The sequence below is a fragment of the Haemaphysalis longicornis genome, unplaced genomic scaffold, assembly GCF_048455015.1.
Source record: "Haemaphysalis longicornis isolate Haplotype H1 unplaced genomic scaffold, Haemaphysalis longicornis Haplotype H1 scaffold_1, whole genome shotgun sequence".
In the NCBI taxonomy this organism is placed as follows: Eukaryota; Metazoa; Arthropoda; class Arachnida; order Ixodida; family Ixodidae; genus Haemaphysalis; species Haemaphysalis longicornis.
This window is the reverse complement of record NW_027526203.1, coordinates 193,048,263-193,064,257: the sequence shown is the minus strand read 5'-3', so window position 1 is coordinate 193,064,257 and position 15,995 is coordinate 193,048,263. Positions and strand designations below refer to the sequence as shown.

The following is a 15,995-nucleotide window of genomic DNA, read 5'->3' as shown; positions in this document are numbered from 1 at the left end:
GAAAGCAATTGGGCGGACGGCAGATGTCGTTACAGTCTGGATTATTAGTCATCCCGTCCCGTTAATGTATTTCTGGCTTCAAAGATGGATTTCTAAGCCAATGTAGTTAGCATTCCTTAGATGTCAATATGTCTTACTTTAGGTATGAGCATGAACCGCCAATAAATATATATTAGACCGAGTTTTGAGAGGCCCTGAAAGGTCTGCTAAGCCATTCTCATGTGAGTCAATTTAAAGGGGATGTACAAACAAAACACAAGTTTCGTTGATTCGAAAGGTTTCCTCGTTAGAATCGTACTGACACCACCTTTAAAGCACGTGCACTTTGCTCAAATAAGCGATATAATAGGAAAAAAGGGAATGGCCATGCGATCCACTAGCTCATTTCCCGAAACAAATCTTATGATGTCATATGCCCAGCTGTGCGATTGGCTGAAGCCGGCAAAAGCAAACGCAAAGTAGGCACGGTTTTTAAGGTTGCGGAACGAACTATTTGCGCTTATATATAATGTATATTAATTTTACTGCAGTAAGAATGGTAGGGTAAACAATAAATGTTGCGAAAATACACGTAAACCTACAAGTACCGATGCGCACTTCTTTTTGTACTGGGTGCGCTATGCTTGCTTTAGGTGGAGAGCAGCCCGTCACTTTGGAGTTGCCTTACACGGCACTGGCCGATTGGCATAAGCGAAGGTGTCTTAAGTTACCATACTTGTCGAGCGAACACCATGTTTAACGAAATGAATTATTTTCTACGTTAACAAAAACAAGGCAAGTATAAATACGGTCAAAAACAAAGCAACGGCGGAAGACGGTGCGCGGCCCACTTTGGTAGCGCCTCCTGGGAGGAGTGATTGTAAGCCAGGCTGCCAAGCCTAACGACGTACCGGAAGCTCGTTTGAATACCCGCCCTTGTGACTTCATTGCAGACGTCACGAAAACACACCGTTTGGCGGGAGAATCAATATTTAACTTAAATATATTAATTTCTCACTGAATACGGCACCGTTTGCTCTGGGAAAGCCAGAGGGACAAAATAAAACACCAAATTTTTCGAATTAAATAAACTTGTATTTTATCTGCATGGCCCATTTAACGAAGGTGTGCGGATTAGAAGCATCTAACCGGGATTGTGTCTTCCCCTTTTCTCTTGGTGACGGGCATGTTACTCAGAAAGCCCTTGCACAGTGAAAATAGCACCAAGTTAGCATTCTGGTGGTGCTTGTGACCCGTTTTGTCCTTTCACCGCCTTTCTCACTAAATCCCTCACTTTGGCGTTGGTAGACTTTCCACGTGGCCCTGCGCTTGTTTTTGGCTGCGGTCTTTTAGATATAAGCGCATAAGGGGAAACGCCACGTTTAATATTTGTTGGACACAAATAAAAGTAGTCGCCGAGCACAAAAGATATTTTAACCCCTTGATGCATGGTGCTGCTCAGGAGTAACAAGTCAAACATTTTATATTTGTCTGGAACGTTTTTGATTTTTTCGACATTTTATACCGTCTAGCGACAAAAAAATGATCCCGGACCTTCACAAATTCAAGAAGAGAGGGCAGAACGAACATGTGTCAACTCGCATCGAGCCCGGGTGGCTCAATGGGCTAGTGACCGGTAACCGAATTTATGCAATTTCGTAGTTATTGTCGATGATAGCAATACAAATCTTACGCTGTTGTCTTCCCTTGAACCAAAAATTATGGTGATCGAGGTAGCTCTCTTGTTCAAGTGATATATGGACAGCCTGTTCCAAGTGGTTGGCAGTGCCCAGTGTGTCCTAGTGTCCGTCCTAATGAACCAAACTTTTTTCTCACTTCATATTTGCGGTATCGGAAGTCCTTCTAGATACTAAGAAGAACTTCTCACAAGCTCGAGCAAAAGTGGTTAAAAGTGTGTTGCGAAGATGTCGCGCAGCTTCTAGTCGTGCCTAATCTAGTTTTAGGAGACGACGGGGTGACCACAACTGCTGTGTGACCTTGTTAAATGTTCTCTAAAGTTATCGACAAAATGTGATCTGCGTAACCCTAATCCCGTAACCCGAGGACTGTTTTGCAGATACGTCCCGTTTAAAAACCCTGACAATTTTTGTTTGTTTCGTTTAAACGATGATGATGATTGATGATTGTTATTGGTTTCCTATCTGTAGCGGGGCGATGACCTGTCATCTTACCAAAAAGGACTAATAGACCTATGTTTCATTCTTTTGGTTTAATACTAGCGCTGCTTAGGGCAGGCACAAAAACTTATTATGCACGAAATACTTTTTTTTTTCCTGTTACAGGTGGTAACTGTCCTAGGCAATATTACCCCCTCGGATTTCGTCCACCAGCATTCTAATCCTCATTTCGTCGACTCGCTAGCCCTGAAGTTAACTTCTGTGCTACCCTTAAATCCTTGGGCTTCTGGAAGCCGAATATTTCCCTCATGTACATTTGGATGGATACCCTCGTATTCTAACACAATGTGCCGCATAGTTTCTGTTTCGTTTCCGCGGACAGCGCATACCCCATTATATTGTGTATACACCCCAGAAAGCTCTTAGTTCCAAGCAACCTGCTGTAGCCTCAAAAAGCAAAGCACTGCCCTGGGAATTATCGTAGAAAATTTCCTTTCTGATGTCCAGTTTCTCTGCCCAGTACACCTCTAACGACCTTTTAGCTTCCATTTTTTTCTTTCATTTATCCGTTTCTATCTGCCTTATTTCTTTTTGGTTACAATAGCTGTTTTGAATTCTCCACTGTTCTTTCCGTAAACGGTAATCCCATAATCACAATTTTACTATGATGGATTTGACACCAGAATACTGTTTTTATAGATCAAGTACAATCAAACCTCTCTACACAACCGCTATTCGTTCATGATAAAGGCAATCATCAAGAGCCTTTTGTAGACGTAGTTTTTTAATTTGAGTAATTAACGCAAGGTCACAATTCTCCTGTAATTGCAAGGAATTCGTAGACGGTAAAGAGTAGAGTCTTGTGTGATGAATTGAGTGAGCTGCCATGAATTTTTGGCAGAAATGAGGAGTCGGCAGACTGTTCAACGCCGAATGTTTCCCTTGGCCTTTTTTGAGTATAAGCCATAATGCTGACACGTTCCGGGAACCGAACGAAGGGAGGTACCTAGACTGCCACTCGATTACATACAACGCCTTGTCCTTTGCGTATTTTTGTGGTAATCGTTAAAAGATAGCTCGTGCGTTCCTCGGCCCGAGTCTGTTTATTGCACCTTTTGAGCATCACCACGTGACAAGTTGATGCTAATTCTTTTATCGCCGTAAGGATTTGTAAGCATTGCTGGCGACAATTTTCAAAGTTTCTACACTTGTCGTTTCTGACCTTGCAAAGTGCCTGTCATCTGCCTCCCATTTTGCCCCTCCAGCAACGAGCCCAGGTTTACTTAGTGGATTTCGGTGACCGCGTTGCGGTGCCACTGTCCGACCTGCGGCCGTTGCCGGCCCACCTTGCGGGACTGCCCGCTTGTGCGCACCGCATGGCGCTGTCCTTGGTGGCACCCCGGAATGTGGATGGCAGGTGGGACAAGGAGGCGATCGACTCCTTCGCTGCCAACACTGGCTTGGACTCTGTGCTCGAAGCTAGGAGGAAAGGCCGATGCCAGCTGGGGTGAGGACACCTTAAAGAACGAGATTGCGGAAGCATTTTTTTTGCCGTATGTTCATCGACCAGACTTGCGCCGATGTCGACGCTAAGCCTAAACCTGGACATCAGACTTACTGCAGCTGCTTTTTGCAGAACCAATGCGGCGAAAGTGCCGTCTCGGAGAATGAAGGAGAAGCGAGACTGATGGGCGAAATTAGAAATCGTTGACTGCGTCCTGTTTTATTTCTCATGTGCGCTCCGTGGAAAGTATCGTGGCCAGTGAGAATTTTGGGGAGGGGTCATGCTCTATATACTCCAGGAACGACAACGGAAGTTCCCCTGTGCCTCATCGCCGCAGCCGGCTGGTAGTTCGTGTGGCGCAAGAAGTGACTTACTGGGAGTATTTTGAACGCGACACGAGTCGTTTCTGCGATTTCGCACTTAACCTGCTTTTAAATTCTTGCAGCGACCGCAGAAAGACTAGGTGTGAAAAAAAAGACGATGTTGCGTAGTAAGCGCAATCGTGTTTGAAAACCCCCGCGCACGTTGTCATCCGGGTCTGTCGCTTCGGGTAGTAATACACTAAAGGAGCTTGTGCGGTTGTTAAGGTGTTGCCAAGTACAGCTGAGTGTTCGCCTTTGCCAACCCAGACACGAAAGGCTTTCGCATTAAAACAGGCACCTGAGACTTTGTCACGAACAATTTATTTACTTAACATTGAAAGAACTGCCGTGGCAAAGCCCGCCTGGAAGCAAAAACTCGTCCTTTTCTTGCAGCTAAATTATCCGCAGCAAGAATGAAGGCAGACTTCAGCTCTTGCGTTTTTGAGTCATTGGCCCCCGCGTTATTAGCGTTTTCAAATGCGGGTGAACTTTGCGGCGTGATGGCGTTGCGTCGCTTAAAGGAGCCATGAAGAGAAAATGAAGTTGGTTTTATTCGAAAGATTTCGTGTTTTATAGTGCCCCCCCCCGCTTGTCCGGATACAAACGATGCTTTACTCACTGAGAAATTAAACAATCTAGGTTAAAATTTTGATTTTCCCGCTAAATCGTTTGTTTTCGGGGTCTGCAATGACATCACAGGAACCGACAGCTCTGCAGCCTAGAATACCTTCATTCACGCATCCGCCGTACAGGGTAGAGACACATATACACTGGCGCCGCCATTTTGGGTAGCTCGCTCGCCGCCGAAGCAAGTCATTGTGTCAAAACCGCGTTAAAATTATCGCCGCGACGCGGTTTACTGAAGAAGTTTGAATCATATTGTCTGTTTTGCGTTGCCAGGTCTCGTGGGAAACGAAAACAACAACGCGTTGAGCACGTTGGCCCAATCGCGGCGGCACGGGACCGTTGAAAGGTTGTCTCCACCCTGTACAGCGGTGTCGGTTTGTTCCCGCGTTTCTTTACGTTTCCCGAACCTAGATTGCGTCACCATACCGTGGCAAGCGTTTGGTTTGTTTTTGCCCGTATTTAAACCTGGCTTGTTTTTGTTCTGGGAGAAAATATTCGTTCCCTGAAACAGTGCTCGCTCGACAAATGTGGTCACGTAAGACACCGTTGCTTGCGTCAATCGGCCAGTGTCGTCTGAGACAACCCCAAGCCCCGTAGTGCTGTGCAGCTAAACCAAGCATGCTGTGCCATAGCCTCCTTTATACTTTCTATAAAGAAGGCTATGGCTGTGCGCAATACCATAGCCTTCTTTATACTTTCTGTGCCTGCGACATCGCCGGGAGAACAATAGGAGGGCTCCGTCGCTCGAGTTGCGGAGAGCGGCCGCTCACTTTGGTGGGGGCGCCACTTACGTAGAGTGCCGTAGCCGCGGCGCGCCGATGGCGAGCGCGTAAAAGTGCTGGCGTGCACCCGTTAACGCACCGTCATAGAGCTCTCTTGCTTGCAGGTTACGTGCTTTCTAACAAAATCCCTACTGGTGGAAATACAGGAAGAGGTACAGCCCTTATTCAAAGGGTTCAAGTGGTGCCAAACGTAAGAGTAATATTTAATGAACACTCAATTGCGTACACATGAACACTTAATGAACACCAACATTATGCGTAGCAGCACGACGCCTTCACAGACTGCGGTGGGCACTGTGCGGAGTTGGCTTACGATTACCACGACCCAAAAAAGTACTATAAAAGAAGGAAAATAAAATGCTTAAGTGCATATAAACGTGCTGTTACAAACAGCATCGCATTTTTTTGTTGGAGAAGCCCGTGATGGATGTCGTGACGCACGTCTTTTTTTTTCTCGAGCGTGCGGCATGCTAAGTGAAACAAATGAAACAGGCAGGAAAGCATGTTAAGTTGAAATGGGGTGCAACCCAGTGGGCAGAAAACAAGACCAGGCAACTGATTGATTGATTGTAGGGTTGAACGCACCGACGCAACGCAGGCAATGAGACACGATGAGGCGCGCTGTAGTGGAGGGCTCCGGATTAATTTTGACCACCTGGGGATGTTTAACGTGCGCCGAAATCTCGTACACACGGGCGTTTTTTGCTTTTCGCCTCCATCAGAAAAGCGGCCGGGAATCGAACCCGCGACATCGTGCTAAGCAGCGCGAAAGACCAGGCAATTAACTCATTCAGTGGAAACCAAAAAGCATTCAAACATTTTATTCTCAAGAGCAAGAGACAACAAATAAAGGCTGCTTTTTAAAGCTTTACAAACTTTCTGCAAGAAGGCTTTTTTGAAAATGATTTATACACGTCATTTTTGTCGGTGGCTGCACACGTATAGTTCACAAGTAGTGGCCTGATAAATTTCAGGCAGATGAGCTGTGCCAGCTCCTTGTGGTGCAGCTGTTCACTGTGGGGGCAGCTGAGGAGGCCAGAATCAACAATGGCAAGTATAGCCGCTTCCTGAAGTGTCCTCAATGGCTTCTTCAGCTTCGGCTCCTCTTTCAGGGCAGTTTTTATGAACAGGCGCACGACATGTCCAAGACATAGACGAGCTTATCAGAAGGGTACAGCAGTCCGCCTCTGTCTTGGTTCCGTGTTAATTGCTGGAGTGGCTGATCGGACAGTGGCTCCGTAGTCAGCAAACAGCAGCTGCCGCACATCACATGTGCGACAGCTGCTGTTCGCTGACAGCTGCCTAACGAACATCTAACTGGTCATTGGAACGCAGTGATCTCCGCAAAGTGCCGAACAGAGATTCTATGGGGTCACTACTGGACTTCCTGGTGATGACAGGACTTCTTCCACATCCCTCCGGCGTCCGAAACGAAAGAACCAAGCACTAAAGGGTGCAGGTACTCAACATTGCACGTGGAGGAGAAGCAACGTGCGATTTTCCAAGAAAAGAACTCGTTGCGGGAGCAGCACGCCAGCCCGCTCGGAGCGGCTAGTGCGGGAACAGAGATCGGTGGCGGCAGCGGGGCAGCGGCGGCGCGGCGCCAGCCCTATGTGACTAGCGCCGCCACTCGGCGGCCGGTGGCAGTCGGCGAGCGGACCGCCGACGGTCGCTGGCGGCGCACGTCGCAGGCACAGAAAGTATAAAGGAGGCTATGGCAATACGAACAGCAGTACGCATCAGTACTTCTATGTTTACATGTGCTTTCGTAGCTTCCACTGTTTGTCCCATCATTCTCATTCCTTTGTAAAGAATGTGCCCTAAATCTAGGCGCGAATCGCTCGTTCGGCTAGTTTGTAAGCTCTACCTAATTTGCGTCTGCTTCTGCCGGCCTCCGCCAATCGCAGAGCTGGCTCGAATGACATCATAGGTTCTGTTGCGGGAAATGAGCTGGTGGGTCGCATGGCCATTTCCTTTTTTCCTAATTATGTAGCTTATTTTACTGAAGTTTACGTTAAAAGTGGTGTCAGTATGATTCTAACGAGGCAATCTTTTGAATGAAGCAAACTGGTGTTTTCTCTTCATGGCTCCTTTAAGTACCATTGATGCCGCCTATCGTTCTCAGCAATACAATCGAAGACTTCCTCCTGGTAAGGCGTGCGCTTCGGCAATACTAGCCTTGCCTTCTTTTTGTTTACGACTACTAATTTTATTCGTTTGCAAACGTCAGCGACAATCGTTTCATCAGCCTAACTACTATCCCTAACGACAACAGAGTGATCTGAACAGATCCACAGCACCCATACGATGTGGCTCACAGCTTTGCGGTTTTCGATGCCCTGGATTCCGCAATGACGGTGTTTGATATCTAAATACATTAGAAAGTGCCAAATGTACGGGATACAAGCGAGTTGTGTAGTACGCAGTGCGGCATTTGCAACTCTTCGTAATGAATACAATAACACAGTACGGCAAAAGTTGAATTCGCCTCATTGAAAATGCTGAGGTTGGGATAAAAACATCCTGTCTGATTCGGCTGCGAGTAGTTTTCGTAGTGGTCGCGCTCAGTGCTTTTTTGTTAGGGATAGAACGGTGACAGTTATCCCTCGCAGCTTCTTGTCATTCCGACACTGCTGGTATTTTAACAGCGGAGCTGTTGTAGGTCGGGCCTTTTCTTCCGTCTGCTGAAGGTCGCTCGTCACACAGGGGTATGTATCCTGACCCGCTGGTGGCATCGCAGATACCGCGTTCGAGATCCACCGACAGCGGCACGGTTGTCTCGCATAGGCGGGTTCCCCTTCCCCCTCAGAGAGCCTCCCGCTGCTGATGTTTTGCTGCGTATTCCTTTGACGGAGACGCCCTTGCCATTCTAGGGCCAGCAGTATTTGGTGTTCGAGCTGTGCCAAGAAAACCACACCTCCGTTGTTTCTGCAGATTTCACACTAGGTGGTACTAGGATTATTTTTTGTCTGATAATTGTAGTAAGGTAGCCGCAGCTTTCTGTTATTCTAATAGCTTAGCACTGAGTACACATGGGAGCTCATCAACGAAATTCATGGCACAGAGTAAGAAATAATGATGTACACGGGAACAGTTCTTTTTCGAAGTTTGGTTTCAAGGAATATTGACTCATCACCACAGGAATGGTTCAAGTGTGCACGGTGATGATACTCCCTCACTGAGAAATATATGGTGTGGGTCATATGAGCAATATAGTTCTACACTCAAGCTAATCGTACTGAAAATGAACGCGACGTTTCGGGCTTCACTCGGTTCCTGCCTAAGGGATGACTGGGGCCACACTATGGGCCCATACAATGCGGCCCTAGTCACACCTCAAGCAGACGCCGAGCCGGCCTCGAAACATCGGGTTGTCGGTTCTCTGAATCATACTTCTTGTTTGTAACTTCCCAAGCAGACTGATTTCTATGAAATTCTTACCTTCAAGGTCTGTGTCACATCACTCTTTTTCGGTTAGGGTCGAGGAAAATCCGTTAGCGGGAAGTAAAGACGCCAAGGTCGTGAAATACACGCGCAATGTCGTAGGGAGAGGAGGCTTAAAATTACTCGGGCCATTATTTTAAATAAATATTTGTTCAGTTTAAAATAACAAGATTAATGGTTCAATTAATAATATTAGTACAAAGGACGTTTCACCGAAACAACGTAACAAATATCAAGAAACCACCAAATTTTCGTACGACGTAACATGAGTAGCAGTGTCGTGGTATGGGCCGGCACTAAGAACTGAACTGCAGGTTTATATTCGAGTGATCAGATCAAATGGAACTAAGTTCCCCAAGATCTGCAGGGGGCCAAAATTAATGCGTAGCGTGTGGCTACAGCTTAGGTAGTTAAACCTCACAATCAATCAATCAATCACTCAATCAATCAATCGATCGATCGATCGGTCTATCCATTTATCCGTCTATCTATCTATCTATCTATCTATCTGTCTATCTATCTGTCTGTCTCTCTGTCTGTCTGTCTATCTATCTATCTATCTATCTATGTCAATCAATCAATCGATTGATCGATCGGTCCATCAATCTATCTATCTATCTATCTATCTATCTATCTATCTGTCTGTCTGTCTGTACATCTATCTAGCTATCTATCTATCTGTCTGTCTGTCTGTCTATCTATCTGTCTATCTATCAATCTATCTATCTATCTATCTATCTATCTATCTATTTATCTATCTATCTATGTCAATCAATCAATCAATCGATTCAATAATTAAAATAAAAATAAATAGTTGAATTAATAAATAAATGACGGACCTAATTGCAACCTCCCAGTGACGTTTTTGGGGATGGAATTAGGTCAGCGGCGGCCAATTGCAGGAACAAGGTTTTGTGACGTCATCAAAAAATCACCGGAAAGTTGCGGGGGAGTCGCTCCTGTTGTGTTTTCTTTGATATCTCAAAATTTTTTTCAACTTTATGATAAAACTCGTATTGTTATTGCGACAAGACAGCCCCCTTAATCAACGGAACTCTTATGTTGTCTTCATGGTCCCTTAAAGAGAGAGGATGTTGTATAAAAAACGAACGCTTCACATTTAAAATCTGTATTTAAAACGTATTCCTAATGTACACTTCTCCTTTCTTTTGCCAGTTTCGAGACTGTGAAAACCGTAATGTTGACGAACAGAAGTCGCAGGACAATGGCGAACGTGAATGTGTTGCTCCTGGAAAAAAAGCTGGCGGTGCTCAAGCAGGGAATGGCATAGGGAGCGCATGGACAAACAGCGGAACTTGGTTCTCTGTCTCTGTTCTTGTGACAACCTTGTCTTTCCTTGTTATATTTCTACAACAAAATGAATAAACTTCCGTCAGTGGTCTGGTGTTACTTTTCCATTTTCCTTTTGTTATGTTTTCGTTATTTTGCAGCAGTTTTCTTTTCAGCATAATGAAGAGTATATACATATGCACTCAGGATTGCCGGAGAAATCGGCACACACTTATACAACGGCCGCCTTTCACGTCTTACTTTTATGCCAATGTGTGTCAAATTGTCAAACAAGTTTCCCTAGCATCTAAAAGTCGCCCAAACATCTATAGGCTGCATTTTGAGTCTGACATTTTCGCATAGCTAGCGTGCGGTGCAAAAAGCCAACGTTCAAAACAAAAGCCATGCGGAGAAGCAAAACGAAAAAGTCTTGTAGCGGATCGATCCGCATGCATTTGAAGAATGGTTTCGCACTCGGAAAGGAATGGTAGGGAGTGCGGGGAATTTTTCGGGGGAGGTTTCGCTGATCTCAGACCTTCATTCGAGAACAATTCTCTTAAAAAAATGCCTTAACAGGCCAATCTGCACTTTGTGTGTCGGTTGCGCAGCAGGCGCAGACGCAGATAATTTTGCGGAGTTGCCACATTTGTTTTGTGGAACACTGTAGCATAGAACTGTTCTCTGTTCCTCCACATATTCCTTTAGTCAAGTCCATGCCTTACGCACAACTGAATAATTCGATACTGTTTGAGAGTTTTGATTTATGTTCGAAGCATGGGTGTCAATGTTCTCTGCCAAGCCACACAAATCTTAATGTTTGTGTTTATTTTTCGGTGATACAGATATTCATCGTATCGGTTATGTACAATATTGAACAAAAATACAGTACAGGTTTGGAAAAAAAACTTTTCGCCTTATCTGATCTGAAAACTGTAGCTGGCAGGAAAGGAAGGCCTGCATGTTTGAGAAATCTTGCAGTCGTCGTGCCTTCCACGGTGACGCGATTGCTTCCCGAAAGAAGGAAATGCTGCGTATGCAGCTGTATATAGTTAAATGAGACGAGTTAAACGAGATTCAGTGCCGCCGACTCCCGGATGCAGAAGTGGGTGCCGCTGAAGCAGCAGTTCTGCGCCTCGTAGAGACCGCAAGAGAGCGCCTGAAATGGGTATTTACAAGCGTATGGGTGTGCCGGAATCGCCCGTGAAAGTATTTGGAAACATGATTAAGTGGCCGAGCTGTGTGCCGCGAAGTTGGACAGTGACTTCCTGGTTGTGGCTGTATACTTCTGGCCTACCGCGCCACCAAAGACGCAGTGCACTTCCTTATGCCTCACATTATTGGCCCATTGATGTACACCGATGTTAGTAGTGGGGAATTTTAAAGGGGCCCTGAAAGGCATTTTGAGCACACTAAATGAAGTAGCGCAATCGTTAGATTGGGTCGTCAAGGTCATCTGGGCCAAGTATTACTCTTTTACGCGCAGCGGAAAGCTCACACTTTTGTTGCAAAGTGTGTCGCTTTTTTCTCACCCTTTCCTTCATGTTTTTGGACGCCGCCATCTTCACATGTCTACATCATCGATTCCCAGATGTTCGTCATGAGCTAGACATCCTGCTATTGGGCGGCTTTTTCACGCACTTCCGGCAAAGAGATGAATCGTCTGCTCAGCGTCGACTCGCCGGCTGATCTGCCAGGGCAGTGTCGGAGTGCTTGGACATTTTACGACAAACGAAACAAGTGTAAACAAACGCTTAACCGTTCGTATTGAATGCAACACGGCCATAACACGACATGGATATTCTCTTACCGGAGTACGTTCCATAAAGAAAGCGTTGAAGCCCCGTGGCACTTCTTTCGTGCAATCGCAGAGAACGCCCTGAGCCGAATGCCCGGGTTTCACGCATACATTTTATTCAACTTCAAAACAATCCAGAGATGCGTTTCGAACGAACACAACGTCACAACATGCGTTGCAAGCCTGAACCGCGATTGACCGACGATGGGTTGCCTCCTCCTGCCCGTCGTAAATTCGGCACTCACCTCGCGCTCGGTTTTCTGGGACGAATAGCAAGTCACTTAACTCTGGCGCACAAGCCGAGATGGCTTTTAGCCACGCACACTGCACCACGACCGGCTTTATAAGTAGCGACCTGCGCATCGGCCGCCCTCGCCGTGTCCGCGATTTTTTTTTGCTTGTTGTGTTCTTTATAGTTCCCGCGAGCGCCACTGCAAGCTGCGGCGCTGCTTTTAATCCTCTCGTCTCCTTTCCTCGCGACAGTCTTCGCTGCCGCGCACGGGTGGTCAGCATTGCGGCTTGTTGGGTTTGCTTGTGTTTGGGCTTTTTCGCGCACATGTTTGTTCCTTGGCATCACTTCAACTTCTAGCTATGGCTGGAAGAGGTTGGGTGGAATAGTTACACACTGCAACGTGCGCAGTTGTGTACTGCTGCGTACCGTTTTGCAGGTCGAGCGGGCGCATATCGTTACACGCATTGGCGCACCCAGGATTTTTGTTCGGAGGAGGGGGGGGGGGGGGGGTGAAATTTTGACAACAATGTTTATGCAAAACATGCTGTTCACTTGTTCACCTACAAACCAACTTCAAAATACGGTTTTCACGTCGAGGGCAGTTTCGAGGAAAAAAATGAGATAGAGCCCAAGCTTGAAATATGCGTCTAAATGCAAAAGTTTACTCAAATTCGTTCTACGGCTGCAAATGAGAAAAAAAATCTGTTAGTATACGTGGGCATTTGCGCTGGGTAGTCAAATTAACTCGCACTTCTGGAATCCTGTTCAACACGGAACAGACCCGCGACAGGGCTCAGCGGAATGCGAGATTGCAGAGTGGAGGGCAGAATTTCTTGCTTTTCAGTCAGGTCTGTTAGTGCGCTAGTAAAAACGGATTTAATTTCTAATCCGTGTTCACTGGTTGGTTTTCCTAACTTCGCACGGAACGTTGCCGTCTTCCTTGAGAATGTTATAAACCGTCACGCGGTATTGAAAATAAAATTTGTTATTTAACGGGAAAGAGAGGGTTATTTCAGCTCGTACAGTGCTTCGCATTAAAAAGTCTGATCTTGTTAAATATTAAATTTGAATTGAGGCCAGACGGCATGCAAGCTCGACCATACTGAGTCACGACTACGGGAAAAATTATCGCCCCCTCTCTTTTTTCCCCACGATTGATTCAAATATCGTGACTCCAGTTGCGCACAAAAGTTCAGAAAGTGATGTGGCCCTACAAAATTATCATTTCGGTTTAACGTGGCCTGTGAGGCGCGCCGTACCGGAGGCGGGGGCTACGGAATAATGAATTTAAACCCCTCAGAGAAATTACACACTCAGAAATTTCTTAATTATTGCCGACTGGCAATTTTTCTGTCACTAAAATTTTTTTTCGTTTTTTTTTCTTACACTACTTCAAGTTGTACGCAAGTTGGTCGACGCAGTCTTATCTTAATTCTCGTGCCCCAGTTTTCTTCTTACAGTTTTTAATATAACCGCGAGATTTAGCTAAGAATATACAAAAATAGAAGCTTCCGAGAGCACAAACTTCGCTCAGTCGACTTCAGTTGTCGTTTCGTTGAAAAAGAGGGCAGAGGGTTGGGTCGACAGACCTCTGTCGACCCCCCACCCACACGAGGTGCGCCACGTATTCTACCAGTTCCGTGTCACCGATTTGTGGAACCACTCAAGGACAAGAGTGCGCGGCATAAAACAAAACTGAATATTATCACTAAACCTATGAGGCCATCCTTGTCAAACACTGGCCCATATCCGCCGTGTCGGCTTCATGCGGCCGTGTCGGCCCTAGCCTCAAAATCCGGCCGACCCCTGAATAATACATTAAAACATTTGCCAACTCGTAATATGTGTTTTCTAAGTCTGTTTTGGTCGTGATTTAAGCTTGAACTAATGGATTACATTTAGAGGTAAACGTCCGTGCACATCCCGGTACACGTTGAAGGCTCCTTGAACAGTACGTAGTCCTCGATGTGCCTCGCATCCCAGGCGCAGGTACAGCACGTAAAAACCCCAAATAAAAACAAAACTGCATGGATTATTCTTTGGTGCCCCCATCACTGCCACAAAACGCGATAAAGCTGAGATGGCCTAGCGCAAATAAAACTTCCTGATCATGTTTAAAAGTTTGTGCGCATCTTCGCGTCAATCCGTGTGATCTGATTGCGCCTCAAACAAAACAAACACACGTCGGCGTGCACCTCGCAGACATGCTAAAAATGTGCTAAATATATCTCATTAGATGGAATTATCACGCCACAGCAAGTAATGTTCTTTGAGAATGTTTTCTAGGCTGCCAGCAAAGCTATAGCCACTGTTTCGGGCCTACAACGAGCCGCCGTTGTGAGCGCTGACGTTTCTACATTCCTTCGTTATTTCGGTGCCGGGTTTGAACTGTCCTTCTTCACGTCATATAAGGTAGAGCAAAAGAAAACATCTGATGTTTGGAAAGGAATGGGGTTTACACGATGTCGCGCGATCCGCTGTTGTAGCGGCTGTAGCAGCCGGCGCGAGGGTGGGGATTAAACCCAGCGCCACCTCGCGAGGCGCGTCGTCAACATCGCGGCATTTTTCGGACCGCGTAGCCCCGTAGGAGAAGGGCGCGTGCGCAGGTCGCTATTTATAAAGCCGGTCGTGCACTGCACATACCCCATGCGAGGTTGAGTCGTACGTCGCTCGAGAAAGATAATCCAGACCATGGGAAGCACTATCCACCCGCAGAAGCGCAACGTCGCATTTCATCGCGAAACAAAGGCGTCCACAACACACACACCATCGCCTCCTGTAATGCCAAACGCATCTCACACTTCCTAATGAGAGTGAGTGGTACGCCTGCAGTGCCCACATGTGGCGAGGTGGGGCCCCGAGCTGAACCGGGATCACGCAACCGTAACTGACTTCTGGGGCGGTTTGTGCCTTGTTGCCAAGGCAACCGATGTTTGAGATCGTCAAAGAAAGGCGCTCGCTCCAGCGCTAGAAAGCTCAGAGCCGCGCCGGAGCAAGTTTTGCCAACGTTGCCGCTCTCCACCACGCGTCGCCCCAAGCTGAACTGGTCACATGATTGAAGCGTTTTGTGCACAGGTTCTGTATAGGTTTAAAATGTCCTTTTCACATGGCGCCGGAAGGAATTACCACCACCGCAAAATAAGACCCAGCACCAGCGGGGCCACATCTGATACGGCGCTTTTTGGATGAACAGTGCGCGGTGCATGAAAGGGACCGAGCGCAAGATCCTCCCCAGCGGCTGCGAGTTCGCCGCCGATTAAAAATCACGTGCTGCACTGCAGCAACGCATACCGCGAAAGGGCAAGGCCAGGCCAGGCCAATGCTACTTTTTCTAGTTTCGGTTCTATTATTGCGTGCCTAGAGGCAGTGGCGCTGGGGAAACACTCCTCCTCTCATTTTTTTTTTTTTTTCTTTCCGCTTCTCTCCGGCGCTCCGGCGCGACTGGGGGCGCGCATGCGCGATAACGGCATAACGGTCACCGCAGTAGTTCACTCTACCGCAGTTGCTGCTTCCGCACGGCGAGCAGCGAGGCCGACGCGCGTCTCATATAGTGGGCGATTTCTCGTATGTGCTCCCTCGGACATTACGGTTACGGTGCTGCGAAAGGGACGCCGAGAACACCAGGATGAATCGTAACGCGAAGACTCTTTGAGTGCTGTTAGCAAAAGGTGAGAATGTCGTTCGTATGCCGTACGTGAAGCTGAGCTGAAGGATAGGACTTGTGTCCTGCGCGTGCTGTGCTTGAAGACAGACAACCTTGTCGTTGTATTGGTCATCGGTGTTTCTCGCCGCACGTCGCGTTCCCGCACGTAACGCGAATAAAGTGTTCAAGTGATATTCGA

The 15,995-nt window shown here is 46.9% G+C and overlaps 1 long non-coding RNA gene across 1 annotated transcript; it reads left to right on the top strand.

The window, feature by feature from the left end:
* The first annotated feature begins 3,395 nt into the window (after positions 1-3,395).
* Positions 3,396-10,205, top strand: LOC144167735 (uncharacterized). The gene is made up of 2 exons (XR_013322105.1): positions 3,396-3,624; positions 10,013-10,205. It is a non-coding gene; the product is annotated as an uncharacterized LOC144167735 (long non-coding RNA).
* Positions 10,206-15,995: the final 5,790 nt, after the last annotated feature.